Here is a 23,592-nt window from a genome sequence, read left to right on the forward strand (position 1 = left end):
TAATGTCAAAAATCCAAAATTAAAAAGCCTGAAGAGATGATCTGAAGCTGAGGAGACATTCACAAACCCTGGGATTTTGATAGGTTTAAAAAATAGATCAAATGTTTAATCATTTGAAGTTTTCTTTTATTTGAGAAAATGGCTTTTGTAGATCTATATTGATATTTCATTGTAAGAAAGAAAAGGCAGGGTTAATGTCTGTCTCTCATTCTGCAACATGGGTTCAGGTCACTTTTTGTGATCTGCTCAAATATTTTCAGGGTCCTACAGGAGTCAGAGGATTTCTCTTCTCAGGGTTGGCTCTCTCAGGTGGCCTCTCCCCTTCTGTTGTGCTGCAGAAAGATGTGCAGAGCTGTGTTTCTATGTCCTGCAAAACATGGAATTGTTGGAATTCTCAGTCCAAGGGCTAATCTTTCATCTGGCAAAGGCAAATTAAATGCCCCAGCAGTAATGGGAAAAAACAGAGCAAAAACAGTAGAAGGTCAATTTTTCTTGTCCTGCTGCTGCTCCTGGGATGATGTGACCATGGGCAATGCTCCAGCTGGTGCTGTACACTACAGCAAAGGCAAATCAGAAAAGGATAATAACTCTAAAAGCATAATAAAAAATAAGTAAGGCTGCCTGGAGCTAAGTTACTTTACTCTGGTGCTAAGAACTTTAAACTAGGCCTCAGGGCCTTTACTGGCTAACACAGTTTCTTAAGGCACTTAAAATGTATTTCTACTTGCTTGAAACTTAAACCTACACTTCTATTTCACTAATCTATGTGGCTTAATATCTCTTAATTTCTCTAAAGGCTATAATTCAACCCCAGCATTCATCTCTCTGAGGAACTCAAGGAGGCTTGCATTCCAACACGTCCCCCTCCTCTTAGAACCATGGGGATTAAACAGTTCCTTTGTCTCTTTGGGCTCTGCAAATTGTTCTCAAGGAGTGAAGTGATAAAGATCTGCCCTGCCAGGGAGGAGAAAATGTTTCAGGGGATGTGCTCTGGGGACATCTGCTTTGCTTAAGGAGCAATACAGAAAGTTGTACAAAAAGGAGCAAAACCAAAGTTGTATTATCACAATCCTCAGAGTTGCTCTCGTGCTGTCTTAGTTTAGGAGCCTGGAAAATGGCAGATTTGTGCTCATTGTGTGACAGACAAGCAGACAAGCTATTTAAAATATTGTCTAAATTCCTTCAGTCTGACAGGTAAGGGATTGCTCTGTTTGGATTAATGGGCCATTACTACAGGATGTCCCTGCAGGCTCAGGTTTTGTTCCTTTCCTCCTGGCAAGCTGGAGCATGATCCAGGTATGCAAGTGCCAAAAGCATCGTTTCCATCTTCCCCCAAACTGCTGGAATGTCAAACAAACAAAACCTTGCAGTCAAAATCCTGTCCTGCTGGCACTAGAACAGTGGGCTTGGGGAAGAAAAGGTCACTTCTACCTTTCTGCACAGAAACTGGGGTGTTTGTTATGTTAAACTGATAATGTTTGTTATCAAATGCATGATAGGAATCTGATTAGTAATGAGAGATGGAATAAAAAAAATACAGATGATGACAGCAACAGTGATGCAAATAGCCAGCTAACTTCACATGGCTTCTGAATGCTGCTGGTGAAGGCTGGTGCTGCCTGGGCTCACTGGGAGCCCTGTGTGGGCACCACTTGCCCCTTCCCCAGCAGCAATTCTCATCTTTCCCAGGCCAAGAGCATCCCAGGGTGTGCTGAGCTAATGCCAGCAGTGTTTCTCCTTTGTGGATCAAATAGCAGGAATTGAAATGAGCCTTCCTCAAATTCTCTCCCAGGATCTCCTCCAGGCAAAACTTTGAGGTTTGCATAACTCTGAAAAGTAATATGACTTGACTTTGGCAGGGAAAATGAAGCCTCTTATTTGGGCCAAGAAAAGATATATTTCTTTTTAGTAGCATTTTTCATTTCTAATATGTCACTTCTGTCTTCCCCCCTTTTTTTGCCTCTTGCTGTGACTTTCCCATCTTTTAAGGATATTTTTACACGTACTGTTACACTCATGCTGAGACAAGAGTCAGATATGTGCAGAAGTTTATCAGAATGCATAAATCTGGTGTGGTCAAACAAAACATTTCAGTTACTGATCTGAATGTGTTGTTGAAAAGTGGAGGATTATATGAATAAATGGAAAAATCAATTTTCCTTTTTTGAAGCACTCCCAGAAGCTTCAATAAGGACAGTCCCAAAGAAAGGGAAAGAAAATAAAATAATATCCTTTGCAATTAATAGGTTAAAATGTGGTTTTAATACAGTATAACACGCTGCCAGAAGAGAAGCAAAGCAGCTATCATCATTTTTTGATCAAGACAAAGGATTTGTGTGACACTTTTCATTTTCTTATATGAGAAAGTTTAGTTTGGAGCCAGATGCAGCCACAGAGATGTCAAAATGTTGCACCTTCTGCCTTTAGAACATTGTGCTAGTAGAAGGTTTAGTTCAGGACCTACTAGATCTGAAAGTTTCAAGAGACAGCTTTTGCCTCAAAAATGATTATTTATTAAAAAAGAAATAGATTTAATAAAAGATGTGCAGGTGTCTTAGTGATAGAGCTGTGTCTTCGTGGTGGGTACTTTTGAAACAATTGGCTCTAGAAATCTCTGTATGATAATCTCAAATTCCTGGTGCTCTGGTGTGTCTCAAACTATCAGAGACATGCCCTGCCTTTCAGCAATCATTCTCCCCACATTCATGCTGTAATCTTTTCTGGGAGAGGAAAGAGAAAACCATCTAGCTGCACATTGTGGATTTAAACCCATAACGGGTTTAAATTCACAGGGGCCAGAGCAAAAGAGGAGCTGCTAGGACAGGCTGGGAGGTCAGGCAGGATGCCATCCTGCCCTGGTCACAGCTCCAACACCCAGAGGAAAGTCAGCCAGGCCAGCATCAGCCAGGCCCAGCTGTAGCCATGATATTTTCTGAAAAATCCCTTTGCCAGGATTTTTTTATCCTGAGAAGCTGAGAAGCCTCAGAGGAAAAGAAAAACAATAATTATCTGCTGCTGTGGAATGCAACAGGTGCATCTGTGATTGGTCTCATGTGGTTGTTTCTAATTAATGGCCAAGGACAGTACAGCTGGCTCAGACTCTCTGAGGGTCGCAAGATTTTGGTTTCGTTCCACTCCTTTTCTATTGCTTGCTAGCCTTCTGATGAAATCCTTTTTTCTATTCCTTTAGTATAGTTTTAAGACAATATATGTCATAAAATAATAAATCAGCCTTCTGAAACATGGAGTCAACATTCTCATCTCTTCCCTCTTCCTGGAGCCTCTGTGAATACCACCACAGCCCAGGATCAGCCAGGCCCGGCATCAGCCAGGCCAAGGAACAGCCAGGCCCAGCATCAGCCATGCCAAGAAACAGCCAGGCCCAGTATTAGCCATGCCAAGAAACAGCCAGGCCCAGTATTAGCCATGCCAAGAAACAGCCAGGCCCAGTATTAGCCAGGCCCAGTATCAGCCAGGCCCAGCATTACCAGGCCCAACTTTAGCCAGGCCCAGTATGAGCCAGGCCCAGTATCAGCCAGGCCCAACTTTAGCCAGGCCCAGTATCAGCCAGGCCCAACTTTAGCCAGGCCCAGTATTAGCCAGGCCAGCATCAGCCAGGCCCAGCTTTAGTGCCCTTTGTGGGCTCTGGGGTGGTGGAGCACAGCCTGTGGTCCTTGATGTTCCATGAGGTAATGCCTTGTGGAGATGGAGTTAATATTAAAGAGAGCAACAAGGGAACAGAGCCTCTTGAACAAAAGGGGCAGCTTGATGTGATTTATTGGGAGGGCTGAATTTCTCATTAATGTGTCATGGAGAAAAAGGGTTTTAGAGAACCAGAAGTTTTTTGGCTTCCCATGGCCTGGGCTGAGTGTTTGCAGTGGGATGGGCAGGCAGAGGATGCCCTTGTCCTACATTGCATAACCAGCCTGCAGAGAAAAGCACCTTTGCCATTCTGTGTGCCTCCTCAAGCCTTTACACTCTAATCCTCCCCATAAATTAAGAGGCAGTAATCACCTACTGCTTCTCCAAGTTTCCTGCTCCTGTTTGATGTCATTGTGCTTAATTCATCCTTTAACTGGGGTTAAGCCTGGCTTGCTTTTTTTAGTGCTGCCCCCATTTAATCTTCTTAATTTATGTGGCGTGGTGATATTTGTTTAGAACTCTAAAATAGATATAAATAGTAAAATGGAGACATCCCTGAAACAAAGAGAACTCTGTTTAGAAAGAACTGGAAAGAATCCTCTTTGTCTGCTCTGAGGAGATGACATTCATGAGGAATTGTCTAAGAAAGAAAGGATTCACTTTGTCTTAGGTTGTTTTTTTAAAGAGAAAATGGAACCTAGGAACAGATTTTTGGTGTCTTTTTTATTACCATTGCACAAAAATACAAAGACTAAAACTCCCTACAAATAATGACACCTCTGTGTTATTAGATTTTTTAATTAAAAATAATATGCCTTCAGAAACAAAAGCTGCATCATTTATTGACAAGACAAGACAGAATCAGGTATCAATTCTAGCTCTCCAATCCATAACACTGACTGAATTAAAGATATTACTTAAAAAGAGAAGTCTCTAGATTTTCCTGCAATCTTAGGACAGGCAGCTAAATGCACAGTGTTGTTGGGAGAGATGGAACTGAAAATGGCAGAGTAACATCCCCCCTACACAGGATCCACAAATGATAGAAATTAAACTGTCAGAAATGTGGCTTTTATTTTTTATTACTGCAATAATTACACTGATTTTAGATTGTTGTTCAAGTGAGCATTGCTAGTTTGGTGCAGATTTCTTTTCTGTCTTCCTGACTCATAAAGACATTTTAGACAGGATCTTAATGAAATTTTTCAGTTGAATGATCTCAATCTTTTTTTTTTAATATTTATGTTGTCTCAATCTCACAAGTGTCCTTTTCGGCACCAATTTACCAAAACCGCTTATGTAAGTTCATTGGGCCTTCAACTGATTTTATATTTGTATAATTTTGTACAACAATATCTGTAGAACACATAAATGGGACCTTATTACTCTGCATAAATTCATGTCTTTCAAATACAGAGTGTTTCTCAAAGAGCCCAAAGCCCCTAATGCTCTGGTTTTGGGGGGTTTTCTGATTTTGGAGGTTTTTGGGTTGTTTTTTTTTTGGTTGTTTTATTGGGTTTTTTGTTGTTGTTGTTGTTTTGTTGTGATTTTTTGGTTGTTTTGTTGTTGGTTTTTTTGGTTCTTTTTGTTTGGTTGGGTTTTTTCTGTGATAATTATTTATGGAAAACACCAAGAATTACAGACTTCTATGTTCGAGTCCTGTGCAGCAGAAATGAAATTCTTAGAGATCAGCCAAAAAGGAGAATTATGAAGTCTTCTCAGAGTATTTAGGTGTTTGGTTGATGATGATTTAGTCAGTTGATTACATTTTGTCCAGTGGAGGATAAATAAGCTTCAAGGAGCAATGAGGAATATATACCCATGGCTTATATCAGTGTATAGTTGGCGGTGTTCTCAGCTTTCTGTATTCCCTTAGTCCAAACTTGTGTTTGGTGACTGAAATTCCTCCCTTTGAGTGTGGCAGGCCCTGGCACAGGTGCCCAGAGCAGCTGTGGCTGCTCCTGGGTCCTTGGAATGTCCAAGGCCAGGTTGGACATTTGGGTTTGGAGCCACCTGGGACAGTGGAAGGTGTCCCTGCCATGGCAGGGGTGGCACTGGGTGGGATTTAAGGTACTTCCCACCCCAAAAAAACCATCCTGTGATTCTGTGCTATTTTAGACAGACCACAGCCTGGTGACTCCTGCCCTGATTTCAGCAGTGACCATTCCCAGGCTCCGAAGGGCTGGTCAGCTCCTGGCTCACCCCTTGGTGATGCCCTCAGGGCTGCTGAGCCAGGGAAATCCTGTTGGCTTTGCCACCATCTGCACTGTGAATGCTCCAGTCCACTGAGGGTTCTGACTGGTTCCTCTGGGCAAGTGTGCCCAACACTTCTCACAGCGATTCCTCAGCTGAACTTAGCTTGTCCAGAGGGAGACTGAGAGCATTTGCATGTCTGGTACTGAGCTGTGTTTGTCTCAGGCTGACACCATCACTGTTAATAATCCTGCTGTAATTGAAACTTGCCTTTGACATCACCTCCCGCCTGACTAATAGGATTGTGTCTCCTTATCCTCCCTCACTATTTATTCCTGTCTCCCTGATCAGCCTGAAAGGCAACTCCCCAGCAGCATGGCACTAAAACCAAGCTGACCTGTCACAGAAACCAAGGTTTTACCCCCTTCCTGAAGGAGTTGGGTGAGCCAGGTGGCATCTCCTGCTCTGGTGGTGGAGCTCTGGGACTTCTGCTGTCACCCACAACTTGGGGAGTCAGTTTTTTTGCTCTTGCTTTGCTTTCACCATAATTGTTCCCATTGAGACAATATGGGATTTTACAGGCTTCCAAAATCTAAACGTTAGCATTATATTCTCTCAGGATGTGTAAACAAACATGTGAATTGTAGAATATTTAAATTGTGTTCTCGAGGTAGTTTAGAACATGGAACACACCCTTCATGATGCCATTTATAAACTTGGGGAGAGCAGTGAGTGTCTCAGTTAAAACAGCCAGCTGACTTCATGGCTCACAACCTATAAAGCACTTTCCTCATAATGTTTGCATTTGTGGGAATATTTCTTTTTCCTACACTTTGTCATGCACTGAATTTGAGTGACTGATCTCTTGCACGATAACTGATGTGGCTGTGATACAGCTGGCAGGCAACCTAAGACATTCTTTAATTTTTAAATAAATATGTTAAAATAACAGTGATTGAAACCGTGGCTATATTAAACTTGGTATAAATAACCTGAATTACATAAAGACAGCTATAACTTCATAACTTAAATTCACCTATGGATTCTGTATCACTTAATGCATTATTTTAAAAACATTTCTAGCTGACTCCCATGGCTTTTCTTGGAGGGATTGAGGAACTTTTTGCTCCTTAAGTCACCTGTAGTTTCTTCAAAGTGTAAAGAGCAACAGGACATCATGTTTTTCTATATACAGACAGGTACTGAATAATAAAACATCTTCAGCACTGAGATTATTTTTTCCACTACAAGAAACATGTAATATTTCCACTAAATGCCTGCATGAAGTCACAGCTGGTGTAAATCAGTAAATTCCCATCAACTCCTTACTGGATGCCGTGCAGCTTTAGGAAGTGCCTGGCATTGTTATCAAAAGGGTAAACAAGAGATCAGCCAGAAACCTCAGACACAACTAACACTGTAAATTCAGTGGGACACGGTGCAGAAATTTTGTGTGAATTTATCTAAAACAGCTAAAGTGTGTTTTGGCTTTTTCCTTATTCCAGAAATGGTATAGCCATGCCATATGCACTACAGTAGAAAAAACATATAATTTAAGAAGTATATATTGCTTAACACGAGTGCTATTCCAAACATGCAGCATAAATCCTGCTCTCGTTTTAGCAGCTGTAGCAACCCCAGTTCCCTCAGGAGCAGTGCAAGTCTTGGCTCACCCTCCCCTGTCCTGCACCTCCCACTCCCACCCCTGCAGTGGGGTGAAAGGATTTAGGAGAGATTTACTGCGGCAAGGAGCCTGAGCCTATCTATTTAATTCCAGAGAAGCTTTCCCTCTGCAGAAGGGAAGCTCCCAGCCTTCCCTTGCACACCCTTTGTGGTATAAAGCTTCTCTTGGTTAAAGCACTGTATTAATTAACTTTTGTGCTCATGTCCTTGACTGGTTATGGTGATGGTCCTTCTGCTTCATCTGCTGCTGGCCATGCTGGGATCTCCATTTCCATCAAGGGAAATATTTGGGTGCTGTTAGATTTATATCAGAGTGGGTCTCAGGTTGAGATTTTTCATATTGTTCAGGGGAGTAGGATGCCAAACTCCCACCAGGCTGATGAGACTGTAACCTGTTCTCTTCAAAAAGGGCTCTTGTGTCTCAGCTGAAGGATTTCACTCACACTGGGTACAAACTATACAGGTCAGAGACTGTTTTTATGTCTGCTGTCACAGGTGAACAGAATAAAAATAGGTGATAAAATTCCTTTCTAATCATCCTGATTGGCTTGACTTTGCAACTTTTGAGAAGATCTCATGAATTCCTTTGGGTGCTGCAATGCCCTTCCCAGTGCCAGCTGCCCTTCTACATATCAAAATCTATTAAAAAAATGTCCACAGGCTGAAGCCTATACATAAAGTTGATTTCTGTCTCCTAAACAAGATTACTATTTGACTGAAAAATCACTTCCACCTATAATATTCTGTGTAAAAAACCAACTGGGCTTACATGTATGGTCTCTTGTTTGAGTGCAAAAGGATAGAGGTGGCTTGTCAGATTTTATTTCCTTAAAAATTATTTATTTCCTCTCCCTTTCAGGTTTTTGTGCAGCTTTTGTAATCCCTGGAGACTCTGTATCTAACTGCATCAGGCAGAAAGTTTCTTCCCTTCATCCCTGAAGCTCAGCAGCAAAGTTGTTCCAAGCACCTGGAAGGTAAGAACAGGTGTTGTCATTTTAGTTCAGCACAATTTAATTTTTTTCCAGAGTTATTAATAACTGGAATGGTAGATTTCCATCCTTGTGTTCTTGTTTGCTTCAGAGCTTCCAAAAGGTCACCATTTATCTAAAGTTTCAGGAGAGACTCCTGCTTCTTCCATGAAGGCTGTGCAACTGCTGAAGCAGTGAAATTGGACTTGGACCCAGATGGGGATAGAAGGATATTTTATTGAGGTTTTCATGGGTAAAAACAGAAAACAAAGGGAATAAAATTCTAATTCAGCATCCTCAACCTGCTGCATGTGAGGCTATGATTTACTGATCCCTCTGATTTACTGATCTCATTGTGAGCACCCACAGTAACCTTTGCTCCTGTTGAGCAGAACTGAGATGTGCGTAAAAAGCACAGCTGCTTTCAGCACATAATTACAATAATTTATAGATCAGGACTGTAGAGGGCTTTATTGTGCAGTCACCAGCTCCATGAGACAGAAACTGCTTGGAATAGCCATGGTCATGGCATGGAACCATCCCAGAGTGACCATTGCACTCCTGGTCACTTGCTCATTGCCATAGAAGCCCTTTGTCCCCAGTAGGACCCTGGTTCTGGGGAACTAAGCAGACGAGGCTTTTTTTCCTATATTTTCCCTGTTTTGTAGAATTTGGCAAGCACTTTGCTACTGCCTGCACACCTCTGATCTTCTGTAGATCCTGATATGCCAAATCTCTTCCACCTTCATCTAAGCTGTGCCATGGCAGCAAGAGCAGAGCATGCCAGGAGTGAGTTAATGTTTGTAAAAAAGAGAAAAGTTCATCAGAACTAGGCAAGCTCTAAGCTACAAAGCTGACTTGGCTTATTGACAGCCTGTTAATGCAAAATGCAGGCCATGTTAATTGTTAAATATACTGGTCATTCTTTCCAAATCCTCATCAAACCAAATCTACCTTCAGAGTAAAGGAAGTAATTCAACTTCAGCTTAAATTGAGATACTCCTATTTTAATGTGTGGGTATGCCTAGCTCTCCTCCCTGCCTTTTACCATCTGTGTGTCCTCCTCCATTCTCCATGGGACAGAAATGCTGGATGGAGCAGCCCAGCAAAACATCCTGGCTGCTGCTTCAGGCTGGATGTGTGACCTCAGCCAGTTCCCCCAAAACTCCCCAGAAACATCCCTTTCCTGCAGAGCTTCTGAGAACTCTTTCTTTAATTCTTGTTGGTGCTTGGCAATTAATCCTTAAAGCAATCACAATTTGTCCACTGAACATGGCAGCCTAAAAAGTCATAAATTCTGTGACTTTCTCAGTAACATCAGACCCAGCTGAGTGTTTGGATGCCTTGCTACAGCTAAATTTGGGACACTTTCTTTGGTGCAAAATCATAAATATAATGGTGAGGATGTATTTAGTTATAGGTGCCTAGAGCTACTTCCTTTTTGGATCTCAGATGTTAATAGTGATGGCAAAAAAAAGCTAAGTAATGTCTTCAGATTTTTGTAAAAGTAAAACACTCCTCCCTAAATTTTAATAACATGATACCCTGTGCTTGTTCCAAACTTCTATAAATGGTCTCAAAAAGAAATCCGTGAATCTGTGAAATGTGGAGGGTTCATTTGACATCTGGAAGTGCTCTCCTCACTGGCTTTCAGGCAGTGAAAAACGAGGCTGGCTGAGTCCTGGATACTCACACAAGGAGTCCTGAGCAGCATCAGTGCTAGTCAATAAGAGATTAAATTTTCTGCACTGGAGATTGATGCTTGAAATGTTGGGTTTGGGCATTTCCTGAGGGCCTGTTACTCATGCAGAATGCTGGGAGCTGTTTGTTTTCAGTCTGTAACTAGAGCAGCCAAGCTGATGCTCATGAGGTAATCTCTGTTGGACCATCTCTGCTGCATTTGTACAGAATAGTGCCCTTATTACATGCCTAGTTCCATTTATTTCATCTGTTAAAATTAGATATTTCCACTGAAGTAAAAACACCTCCATGTTCTTGGCTAGCAGGCCCAGGAACTGAAGCTAACCATTAAACAGGGTTTCTAAACTTTTAATGAAGCTTATTATTTTCACTTTTTACAAAGTTTATTATTTTCATTTCTTTTGTTCAGGAACAAGAGCTCACAATGCCTGTGGTACTCTCCCCTGGAATCTGAAGGGAAGGACCATACTGACAACTGTGATTTAAAAAATTTTTTTTTAAAATAAGCAGACAAAGCTTAAAAAGGTAAGAAAGTAAACACTCAAGCATTTCATTTTGTATAATACAATATGAATATTTTAAAAAGTTCCAGGTTCAAAAAGCCCTTTGTATCATCCTGTTAATAGGGTTGGGCCTTGGATTTTCAATAAATGACTTTAAAAAAAAAGAGAGAGAAATTAAAAGAAGCAGTTCTGGGCATTTTTAGCAGGTTAATTCCCTCTTTTGACATTTGCTGCGTGCTACCTGATTTTCAGTCTTCTGTTTCAGAGAGCCACAGTGAAACACCAGCCTTGATGAAGAAACAGGACATTGGTGTGGTCACAGCTCTGTGACTCAAAAAATGGCTGGAAAAAACCAAAGCACTTCCAACTAAACACTCAAAGAAATCAAATAATTGTTCAGACACTTTTGTATTGAAAATTCTCACAAGCTTCCACAGAAGGCACTGAGAGAGGCTGCTTGTGTCCTTTTTGTTAAATTTGGGTTTCAGTGTCTATTTTGCATTTTTCAGCTGAACCAGTAAACACAGAATATATTTCTCTGCAGGTATTTCAGGGGGAAAATCCTGCATTTTAAAGGCTGTGATCATTCAGCCTGCCGTGTGGGCATAGACACTTTCAACTAACCAGCGTTTGGATTTTAAGCAGGGAAAGCAAATAGCAAACAGAAGGGACTACATGAATAAAATGTCTGTGGGTAAAGAGGATGGGAAATTCAGAAGGAAAGAAGCAGCACAGCGCTATGAGCAGCTCAGACTTTAGAATAAATGAAAAGGTGACAAAAAAGGGGACCGGCCACCATTGAAATGGGTGCAAAACATGAACAACAGTTGGTGCTGAAATTTGAGCACCAGTCAAGAAGTGCTGCAGTCAAGAAGCTACAAAAGTCCCTCTGGATAATAAAGTCATTCTGAAATCACAAGATTTAGAGGGATGTGCTCTCAGGGTTACCACAAAGAGATGGAAAAGCTTGCTTTGGTACTTCCTGCTTCCTAAAAACGTCCCAGAGTTAGGGAGTACTGAAAAAAGGGAAGAGAGTTTCCTCAAAAAGGGGAAGTTTCCTCTGCAACCTGAGGAATGGGAACTTGATTTCATAGAAAAATCACTGATAAAGGGTCGAGAGAAAACTCTGGGGTTTTTGCTACAAGGAGTTCAAGAACAGAGAGTTTAATAATTATGTAACCTTGGCCAGAGCTCCACGATTAAATCAGTGAACTGCAGGATATTAAACACAGGGGAAAATACCGTGGGCATAAAGCAAGAGCTCCCAGATGGACTGAACCTCTGCAGCTGTGCTGAGCCTGCTGCTGAGGCTGCTGGACACGCTGGACACGGGGCATGACCCTCAGCTGGCTGCACAGCGACCACCAGCCCCAGCTGATGCTCTGTGTCAGGCTCTGAGCGGTGACCTGCACAGGGCAGCGTCCTTGTTGCCTGGAAAAACAGCAGATATTTCTTATTTCGCTTTGAAGAGCTGCAGCTTCCAGGCTGAGCTGGTTTTCTCCTGGAGGAGCTGCAGGCAGCAGGCTCAGGGGTGGTGTGTGTCAGTCCCACAGTCAGCTGGAGACCTGGCCACACAACACAGCCTCCACCAGGGCTGGCAGGAACTGCTTCCAGTAATTCCCCCCGAAATGGAGGGAACAGCCCAGGATCTCATGACCTGTGCTGTGAACTTCACTGATATCTTCGCTGAAAGGAGTTTGTTTGTAGAGATTTGCTTTGTATTTACTGATCCAAACAGAGGAAGTTCTCTGTCGTTTTCTTTTCATTGCAACATTTTCTTGGAATACTCTTTTGTATGTTTTTACTTTCTTTTTGTTTGTATGTTCTCTAGGAGGCACGGAAGACATTTCCAAACAATGTAAAAACCAGGATTTTCCTTTTGAACGTGACATTTTAGTCCTCAGTAGACTCTCATCTATGCACTTGGGACTGTGCTCACAAGACAGAACGCCTTGGAAGCAGCCACAGATTCAAGCGTTGTGAGTTTGGGGTGTCCTGTTTGATATAAATATCTTGGCTTGCAAAATGACACATTGACTTCTTTCCTAAAACCTCCCCACGACAGCTATTTCATCTGAAGAAATCTTAACAAACACCTCACCTGAAAATACTGAATTACCAATAGAATTGTCTCTTGCAGGACAAATATTTCTTATTCCAATATGCCCTATTCCACTGAATTTTCCTCCCATTGGAAACAGCACCAATTTTTCCCAGCAGATAATCCTGACAGCTCAGAGGGTGACCTGGCCATGGCCCACTTTGCTGAGGCACCATCACAAAATCCCCTGCCATTGCCCACCTGCTGTAAATGACACCAAAGGTAGAGCTGAGACAACAGTTTACTACAAAATGTGACTGCAGGCCCATTTCTCTGCATTAATCTCATGTTAAACATAACCTATTACAGGGTTTCCATTTAAGGAACAGATGGTAAATACAAGTTAATGCAGATACAGATTAAAAAATATTGGCAACAGCTAATGCATTTACACAAAGCACAAAGCCAGTAAGTGCGAAATGTTCTTTAAAACTATGCTTAAATCATGGAAAATTAAATCCTTTGATAGGTTTGTTTTTAAATTTCTTCAGTTACAAAGTATTTCAGTGAAGTTACAGGGTAAAGGGCACCCAAGATCTCTGCCTATAAAACTTCAAGATCCACTCCATTAAGTCTTTTGAGGATTTCATTGCATTTTATATTTTTTTACTGAGCTACAGTATCAGACAAATACATTGCTTGAGCAGGGGAGCCAAGAGCTGGAACACAAGAATGGAAGCTGAGGTGCCTGGGCTTTTCCAGAGGGAGGAAGTGCTGGTTCAAGAATAGCACAGCAATTGTTTGCCTAGGAAAAACCCCAAAGAATTCAGCTTCCACACGGTAAAAGTGCAAACTGTGCTGTGTGAAGCAAGGTATTCCCCACACTGCAGCTGCACATCTGGACACAGCCTGCATCAAAATCCTTTCTCCTTCACCCTGCTGATCCCTGCTGAATGGCCATTTCCACGGCACTTCCCAAGGAAGATCAACCAAAGCTCTTTTCCTTCCTGCCTGCTGCTTTCCCATGCAGGTGGATGGGGCTGGTGAGGATCCAGTCCCTGGGCAGAGTTTAGGATCACCCAGTGAGAGAATTTCTAGGAAAGGGCAAAACAAAAATGGCCAAACCCTGTTCTTGTGTTGGCTGGGATAGAGGTACATGTCTTCACCCCACTTTGTTGTTTGGCTTGGTAAGAAAGTCCTGTTAAAATTTTGATTTTTTGTTTTTAATGTCAAAACAATATCTAAGGGAATTCCCACATTTAATTAAAAAACAAGACAGGTTCAGCTGATTTTGCAGGACCCTACTTCTGTGCTTCCCTCTGGGTATAGCCAAGTGAGGGAGATAGAGGGATGCAGGATGTGTGTCCACAAAATCATCTGCTACATAACTGGGTCTTCCCAAGTTCTTCTGGAGAACCAAGATCTCAAACTCCTTGAAAATATCACAAATGGAAGTCAAAGAGCTGCAGTGACTCAAACAGAAAGTTTCTATTTTCTCTCTTTTTCCCCTTTAATCTGCTCTCCTCGTTTTCTCTTTGCTGTCTCATCTCCCTGTCTTTCTTTGTGTGTGTTTTGAGGTATGCAGATTTATACAACTATTTATACTCAATCAAACAAAACCTCCTGCTTTGAAAACAATAATTATTCAAACATCTCAGGAAGAAAAGACAATGAGGGGATGTTGTTCACTGAAGCAAAATAAAGCAAGACAAAGAAAGTTTAGATTTATTACAAAACAGAAACCCAGTGCTTGCAAAACAATTTGCTTTAAGTGCAGTAATAATTCCTTGAGGCAGATTATACAAGGCTCTTGCACATGAGTTACATTTCAATAGTGAGATCCAGCTCAATCTAGCAGAGATACAGCTCCAAAATTTAGGGCAAGGAGGCTTTGGCTAGAAAATGTGCTTTTCAGAATCACTGTAGGATCTAGAAGGATTGCTCTGCAATTTTTCAAGCATTCAAGGTCATGGAGTTTTTGGTTATTTATTTTTTCATCTTAATGATGAGATGCTGTAATCTCAGAGTAATGGCATTATATAGATATTATTCCATTAGAGGAATGGAATCATGTAGATATTATTTTCCATAATACCAACAAACTTGCTGGTTTGTTGATTCAGGGAATTAATTCACCCCAAGGAAAAATTACTTGGAGTTGAGCTAGGCTGGCTTGCTGGCCCATATTGTCCATCAGGCATTTAAGGATGGAGGTACTGGTGGTGTTGGGAAGGGAGGGAGGGTGGGACAGTGGTGCCACCTCTGTGGAGGACAACCCACTCTGGTGCCCAGTTCCTGCTCACACTGACTCACTGTGCAGCTCCTGTGAGCTAAGAATCCAACTCAAATAATTTTCCTGTCCCCCACCCTGTTCCTCCTCCAGTTTGAGAAAGCCTGGCTTGAAATTACTTAGAATCCATTTTACTTAGGTGAGTTTTCTTCTACATATATAACATTGCACTGTTACAAATAATAAATTCTTTCCCTTCCTTAGCAGCCTCCAGCACATATAATTTTGGCAAGCAGCTTGAATAAACATGTCTCTTCCCATCAGGGCTGCATAAACATATTGGGTGCTGCCTGATCCAAGACACCTTTAGTCTTTCCTAGGCATTAGTGCAGTCTGCTGCAGGATGGTTTGGAAAAATTGGAGTTTCCAGCATGACTGAAAGTGCTCCCTCCAGATATTTAATGTACAAATGATTTTTCTTTCACAATCTCCCTTGCTCACTCTCTCCCATGTTCCACTTGGAAAGCAAACCTATCAGCATTTATTTTATGTGAGCTCCACTTCAGGATGAGGTAGGACTACCATTCCTCTTGTTTGTTTAATTCAGCCTCATCTCAGTTTTTTGTGCTCTTGGAAGGCTCTTTGTCTCGTTTTCCCACTTGGCATTGACTCAGTAATTGATTTTTTTCTGGTTGTCTCCAAGGCTACAGCACTAAAAAGCCCCAAAGGATTTGGGAACTTGACTGGAAAGACACCAGAGATGTGGAGGCCCTGCTTCTCCTTGTCAGTCAGCAGAAATCAGTTTTTCTGGGACTTCCAAAGGAAAAAATACAGGGCTGCAAGCACCAGCTGCCCATGAGGTATCTGTCATCCCTTTGCAAAGCTCAGCACGTGCATCCATCTCCTGGAGATCCTGCCAGAACTCCTTCAGGACCATTGTGAAGGTCTAAAGACAGCCCATGGTAGAGCTCTGGTTCCAAGCCATGGGTCCTGCTGTGCTCCTGGGCTGGGGGAACAGGGAGATTTGGACATTGGCAAACTCTGCTCACAACCATCAGCAGGAATGTGCAGTGCTGCTCTGGAAAACACAGTCTCAAATGGAAGAGCTGTAATTATTTAAATTGTACTAGAATTAACCAAATAATTATGCCAGATCTTCTATCCAGTCTAGACTCCTTGTGCCCTAGGTGGAGTTTAAAATATTATGGTAACTTAGATGGTGATTTTTTAACAGGTTTTAAAGCTGTTTTGAAATTTTCAAATTTTCAGGATGAAAACCAAGTTTTTTGAGAATTTTTGTCTGAGAAAAAGCCGTGTTTAGATCAGAGTGGAGATTTTGTTAGTGGTAAAAGGTACCAGAATAACCAATACCACTCCTGGCTTGGTCATGAGGACAAGGGACAAGAAAGTAAATCAGACCCTAAAGAAATTATCAATCTAAGTAGCCTCATGGCTGAGTATCAAAATGGTCGCCAAACAATTTAAACCCATATTATTTACCAGAATAAATCTAACAATTGGGCAACTTTCACCCCTATTTCCTAAGGTCAACCATTTCACTATCTCAGTTAATCCCAGAGGTTCCTCTCTTCCCTGTGCTTTACCCCAATGTCTGATTTTGTGGAAAGGAGGTGGGATCCACACACCTCCAACACTTCACCTGCTGAAAGATCAGATGGCATAAGCTAAATGAGACCACTTTAAATGTCTTATCAATGTAATGCCTTTGACATGTGAAGAGATCACAGCTAGGATTTGGGGCAGAATTACTTAAGAATTGAGCTGACAGCTTATTTACATTATTGTTAATGGTAGCATTAACAGGACAGTCACACCCCAAGGGAGCTTTGCACTGTACACACATGTCAAAGGCAAATTCCCTGCCCAGACAACAAACAACTGCAAAGAATTCACTTCCTTGTCTCTTCATTTTTGACAACAGTGAAAATTTCAAATGGAGACACTGAAGATTGAATTCCAGTCTCCAGTGCCACCTGCAATATCAAGAAGTACTTTTGAATATAATGCAACCTTCATGAAACACAAGGAAGTTTTTTAGATTTATAGTCACCTGAAAAACTACTGGTGACACACTAACACAAATAATTCACTTTAATCTCTGTGCCAACCTTCCCAATTTTATCCATCAATATTTTTCTTTCATTGTTTGAACTTATTTTGCAGTGATAATTAATATGTGTTTCATGTAGTTTGAGCCATGAAAGTTTCTGGTTATTTAGAAACTCTTCCCATTGTCCTAACTTTAATTAAACTGTTCCACTTTGCACCTTGCAGTGGATTTTATTAAAATAAAATCCCATATTGGAGAGAAACCAAAAAGGGGAAAATTGATGAGGTTTAGGTATTCCAAGAACAGAAGGCTTTAAATTCTAGATCACTCAGAAGGATCATATCACCTTGGTCAGATCCACTCCAGGATTTAGACTCCCAAATGAAATTCTGGCACAATTTAGGGGCCTGTCTCCAAGAATAGGACGCTCCATCTTTCACATGGGTCTCCAGGTGTGGAGAATTATTTGGAATTTATCAACTGGCCCATTATTCTGGTCCTGAGGTTTAGTGAGAATGCAGAGTAGAGCTCTGCCATGCTTGGGAGTGCTGCTCCATGATCAGCTCCAAGGGCAGGCCTAAGGATCCTGTTCCAGAGGAAAATAGTGTCATGCTGACCTGGATGCTACTGCTGGGTACTGTGGACTTTTCCAGTCATATTTCAGCTATGGCTCTGACCAAGTTCTTTGGATCAAAATGTTCTAGTGTTCACTAATTTTGGATATATATCAGGTTCCTGAATATTTTCCCTAAGGATAGATCACTTTAAATTATAAAACTAAATGTTCACCTGATGGTGGCAAGAATTGTGGAACCCTACTTCAAAACCCCAACTACAGATTAATACTTATGTTATTATTTATATATTATAGAATGATGCTTATGTTATTATTTGTAGGAGAAAAACATGGATTACATCATGTGTTAGAAAAAACCAAGGATATAAATATATAAATCCCTTCCAGAAGGGAAGTGAACATAGAGCCAGTGACCACATTTCTCCAAGAAACTTTTTACTTTGAGCTGCACTTTTTGAAATATGACTTCCACAGAAGGTGTTTGTTCCATGATGTTGGTTTATTTATTTACTTTTCATCCACAACTGAATGGGTTTTATGCACTCAGACTTTCCTGGGCATGGAGTGGCAGCCCAAAGCAGGAGCAGCCACACTGGGAGCAGCAGGGGGAATGAGGGGCTCTGGGCAGAGGCTGCACTCTGGGGTGTGCCCTCCATCCCTGGAGCACCAGGTTTTGGGGTTTTTTCAGTTTTGGGGTTTTTTGGGGTTTTTTTTTTGGCTTTTTCAGTCAGAGGCACGCGCACAGCAGTCCTGTGGCAGGTCCACAAGTCAGTGCAGAGACAAATCCCCGTGCACAGTCAGCTCCCTGAATTAAAAACTGAGACTGGCAGTACATCAAGAACCAGAATTTGTTCCAGGTTTAAGCAAATGCAGCATGGCAGGTGTACAATGGAATTTAGGTCAGGCAGGGGAGAGAGATCAACAGCACAGAGCCATGGGCTCTAAATTTGACTAATCCAAGACTGGCCAGGGGTTTGGTCCTGGCAGAGGAAGTGGCAAACAGAGGATAATTACATGTTTGGGGAAAACATCCCCTTGGGCACTTGTAGGCAGCCCAGATTACCAGAAAGGATTGTGACAAAAAACAGAATAACCAGGTTGGCTGGTAGCAACCAGAACATCTATTGCAATAATCATAATCCAGGCTCTGCAAAGAGATTTTTGGGGGAAGACTGAAGGACAAGGCAAGAACAAGTATGTAGGGAAGTGCAGCTTTGCTGTAGTTTTGGAAAACCAAGATTTTAAAATCTTTAATTTAAAGACTCCTGTATAAGAATAAGAACAATCTGATACGTTAGATTTAGCAGAGAACTCAGAGATAAACTTCCTAATTTTCATGACAGATGTAAAATATTTAAAAATGTTGCTTGGAAAATTGCTCTATATTTCAGGCAGGTGTTCGACGAAGCCTTTGCAGAAATCTAAAGCACATAAATCCAAGGAAATACCCCTGAGGTTAAGAAGGAGGATGTAATGTAAATTATTCATAGTTGGAAATTAGTAATTAGTCATTTGGTGACAGAGGAGACAGGAAGCCCAAACCAAGTTCATTAAGGGGTTGTGGGCTCTTTTTCAGCCAGGCTGCAAAGTGACAAGCAGAGGAAAAGCCACAACACAGCCAGGTGAGGGCACACCCTGAGTGCTGTGCCCAGCTCTGCCCCTCAGCTTGGGCAGGACCTTGGGACACTGAGCACATCCAGAGGGGCTGGAACACAAACTGTTGTAGTGTGTTCATTAAGTTCATTTAATTCCTCCCCCCTTTTATGTATCTGCTCCCCCCCATTTTGTGTAAAATGGTTCTGCCATCCTCAGTTTTCCCGCCACAGCCCTGCCAGTTCTATTGTCAATCTGTTAGGTTATATAATTCCTCCTCCCCATTTTCCCTTATATGTATGCTTTTTTCTCCTCCCTGGGCCAAGTCAATCACCCCCCCACTCCACCCAGTATTCCAGAAGCTTCTCCTCTTTGGGGGTTGTGGTTGGCTGTGGTCCCGGGGCCCCTCCCATACCTGGTACCTATTGGGCTCTCCACTATGTCATTTGTATTAAGTTCATCCCCTCTTCTCCCCCTATTGGTCTTCTGTAAACCCCTCCCGGGTCCACTCCTTCCCTTTATAACCCCTAAGCACCCTTTGTTCTTGGTCATTCGCTGGGACATTGTGGGCGTTGCAATAAACCAAGTTTAGCCCCCCGGCGAGTGTCCAGCTCCTTCCTTCTCGTCGTTTAGCAGTGAGTCCAGTCCGCAATCCAGCCCAGCCTGAGGCCAGGACGCCAAAGGGGGTTGGCACTTTATGCACTTGGGGTGTCGGCCGCCTCAGCTAGCTGGACTTAGCCTTAGTGGCCACATACAAACCGCTGCAACAAACCCTGAGAGGAACCCCTGAGGGAGCTGGGGCTGCTCAGCCTGGAGAAAAGGAGACTCAGGGCTGCCCCCATCACTCTCACAGCTCCTGGAAGGTGCCTGTGCTCAGCTGGGGCTGGGCTCTGTCTGCAGCAGCACTGACACAACCAGAGCACACAGTCTCAAGTGAAACACAGGCTGGAGAGCAGAGAAAAGATTTCACAGAAAGGGGATAAAGTTCTGGAATGGCTGCCCGGGGAGGTGGTGCAGTCCCCATCCCTGGGTGTGTTTAACAAAGCCTGGATGTGGCACTGGGGGCCAGGGTTGAGTTGAGGGGTTGGGGCTGGGTTGGACTCGATGGTCTTGAAGGTCCCTTCCAACCTTGTGATTCTGTGAATTCATTCTGTGAGGAAGAGGTTGTGCTGCGGGAGCAGATTGTGAGTCAGAGAGCACGGGGGGTGTTAATAAAGTTCTGCCCTCCAGATGGATGCAGAGTGAGCAGATAAAGGCCCTGCCCACAGAGGAGCTGCCAAACCCCTGCTCAGGGACACCTCAGTGTCCCTCAGCCAGGGGAGGTCACCTCACCCCTTGGGTTGCACATTTGGGGTTGTGAATGCACCCAAATATGGCACTGGGGTTAAATATTGCACTGTTATTTATTCTGAGCACTGTGGGGCAGGGGCCAGAGTGAACGAAGGGCTTTTAGCATTCACTGCTTATGGGGCCCTCATGTTCCCTGGGAATGTAGAATCCTGCTCCTGGAAAAGAACTGGAATGAAAGGATTCAAATAAATATGGGAAATGGAAGTGTATAAAGATGAAATAAATGTGTTTTATTATAATAAATGTAATAAACAGAACTGTAGGGAAAAAACTCAATTATTTTAAAAATTAATCAATTTTTGATGTTCATACTTGGAGGAGTTTTGTTATTTAACTAACACCTATTGGATTTTGGGAGCTGCTTTGGTAAGGATTTTCTGTTTTGAAGTAAGAATACTGGAAAAATGCTATGAAACTTGGACCCTTTATAAAACAAATGATTATATTTCGTAAGGTCACCCTTCCCATGGCAGTGGTGTTGAAACAAGAAGATTTTTAAGATCCCTTCCAACCCAAACCATTTTATGATTCTATGATTATAATTCAAATAAGGAATTTGTAACCTGTGGGGCCAAATTTTGGAAAAAAAAAAAAAAAAAACCTTTGAAAGAATGGGTTTTAAAAATCTGCAGAATTTAAATTTGGAAACACAAAACATACACTTTCATTTAAAAATATTTTTAAGAACAAGGGCATACATAAATTTATTTAAGCTGTTAATTTATTGCAATAAGTTGGTTTCATAGTCTCAAACTGTTCAACAGATTTAAGGCAGTGATTTCCTAGAGGATGGAGATCTCCATTTGTATTTTCCCACCAAAAAAATGAATGAGGGTTGGCAATCTGTAATAATTTTAATAGGCCTATGTATTTGTTACCTGCAATTTGTTATACAGAAGAAAAGAAAATGTATACAAGGTTGAGAGCAGCCCCAGTACAGCAACAAACTGTGTAAAACAGGGCACATATATAGGTCAAGGGAGAGTTTCCATGGAGTGGGAAAAGCAGGGGAAGAAGATTTAGGAGGCAGAAATAATTATTGAGGGAATTTTTGGCATGTGGACGCTGTCAGGACAGAGTCAAGCAGGCATCTGAAGCAGAGTTGGCCAGTTTTTGCTGTGTGAGCAGCACAGCAGTGAGGATCATTTTTACAGGGCTGAGGGAGGAAATGAGAAGATTACACATAAATCAACAGAATTGGAAAAATGTAATAATACAGAATTCTGACAAATGCTGGTTTAAAATACATTCACTTATATAAAAGCTCTTACCAAAGCTGCACATAAACCCATAAGCTACCAGGAGTTCCAATAAGAGACTCTGGGGTTTTACTCATAAAAATGTGCTGACATGGTCGGGTCAATTTTTTTTTTCCATGAAGTTTAACAGTAGGATCAGAATGTACATCCATGCATGGCTTGAGAGGAAAAATGTCCAGTTGAGGAGTCTGGTACCAGCAGTGAATGAGATTAAGAAAATGAGATTTTAACACAGGGAAAAGCTCCCGTTTTTCTCCCATAAAAAAAAGAGTAATCACACTGTCAGCAGCAAAAATGATGCTGTTCTGGTGGATGCTGGAAGTATCACATTGCATTTGCTGTGGCAATGCAAAGCTGACAAAGATTTACACATTTCCTTCCTCCTGACTTTATTTTCTTTATTGCGTTTACTTTTTAAATAGAAAATGTTGCTTGCAGAGAGCAAAAAAACAACGGAATGAGAGCAAAAGAATTAATTGTGATCAGATACCTCAATTTGTCTGGTTTTTATTTTATTTTAATGTAAAAGGACTTGATCACAAAATGGAAATTTGATTTTAGTTCCATCTTTAAACCAGGGAGTAGAATGATGATATTCAAAGCGCTCAATAAGACTATAAAAATACCATTTAGATGTGTAAATAATGGTCCTGTGAAGTGTAAATGAGCACTTGGGCAGTCAGATGCCCCATATCTCTCCAGGATGGCATGTGGTCAAGGACAGAGAACCATTATCTCCTCCAACAACTCCCACTGTAATGAATTTATTTGTTCCTTCATGCACTGCTGTTGGTGATGCTTTTAAAAAGCTTTTATAGAACTACAGAAAAAAAAATATTCTCTGGAAATGACTCCTGATGAGGAGTCATTTTTTGGGACAGACCTTGCCCCCTCCACCCCAAATACATCAAACAAATGCAGGCAAACCTTAGGAGAGGGGCTCAGCAGAATATAGACATCAGTAAGGACTCCTGACTAGGTTCAACAACCAGGAAGCCCTGAAAACATTTCCATTGTAAAAAACAATTTTCCAGAACTATCCTCAATCCTGTAAACACTGTAGGCACTAAAATGTGCCATTCCTCTGATGGCTGAGGCATTCATGTTTAATTTAAATTTAAAATTTAAAATCCAAAATGGACAGTCTAATCAAAGCCAAGGCATGGTGTGAAATTCAGGTTTGCTCCTGCTCCCACCTTCAGAGGTGCACAGCTCAGGTGAGGTGGCTCTGCACCCCTGGGGCGCCACAGGCTGAGCAGAAAAGCTGATTTTAACCTCTGAGCTCTCCCAGAAAGCCAGAAAATAAGGAATTACATTGCAGAAGATACTGTCACCACAAACACAAGAGCAGATAAGAGAAGATCAAAGTTAATTCTTCACTAAGGAGGGGAGCTAATAAATTAAAACTCTAGATAACACCAAGAAAATGTTGGCTCTAGGAAAATCTAATACGTAGGCCAACTGCTCAACAATGCCAAAATTAAATGCAAATATTTAAAGACAATATTACCTGGAAATTACAGGGACAGAGATTAACCAGTAACTAAAGAGAGGCAATTTTTACCATCAGAGGTGGGAAAGCTTTCATTTTATTGATCAGAGCTATAAAATGTGGATGTTGGGCACACGTGCCTGCCATCTGCAGAGCCTGGCAGCCCCATTCCCGCATTATGGATGATAAGAAAGTAACACAGTGGCAGCAGTGGCTCGTGGTGTGCTCCACCATGCAGGTGGTGTTTACTCACAGAGGCTTCTTTGGAGTGAGCACTTGAGGCCAAAAT

The sequence above is a fragment of the Ammospiza caudacuta genome, chromosome 9, assembly GCF_027887145.1.
Source record: "Ammospiza caudacuta isolate bAmmCau1 chromosome 9, bAmmCau1.pri, whole genome shotgun sequence".
Lineage (NCBI taxonomy): Eukaryota > Metazoa > Chordata > Aves > Passeriformes > Passerellidae > Ammospiza > Ammospiza caudacuta.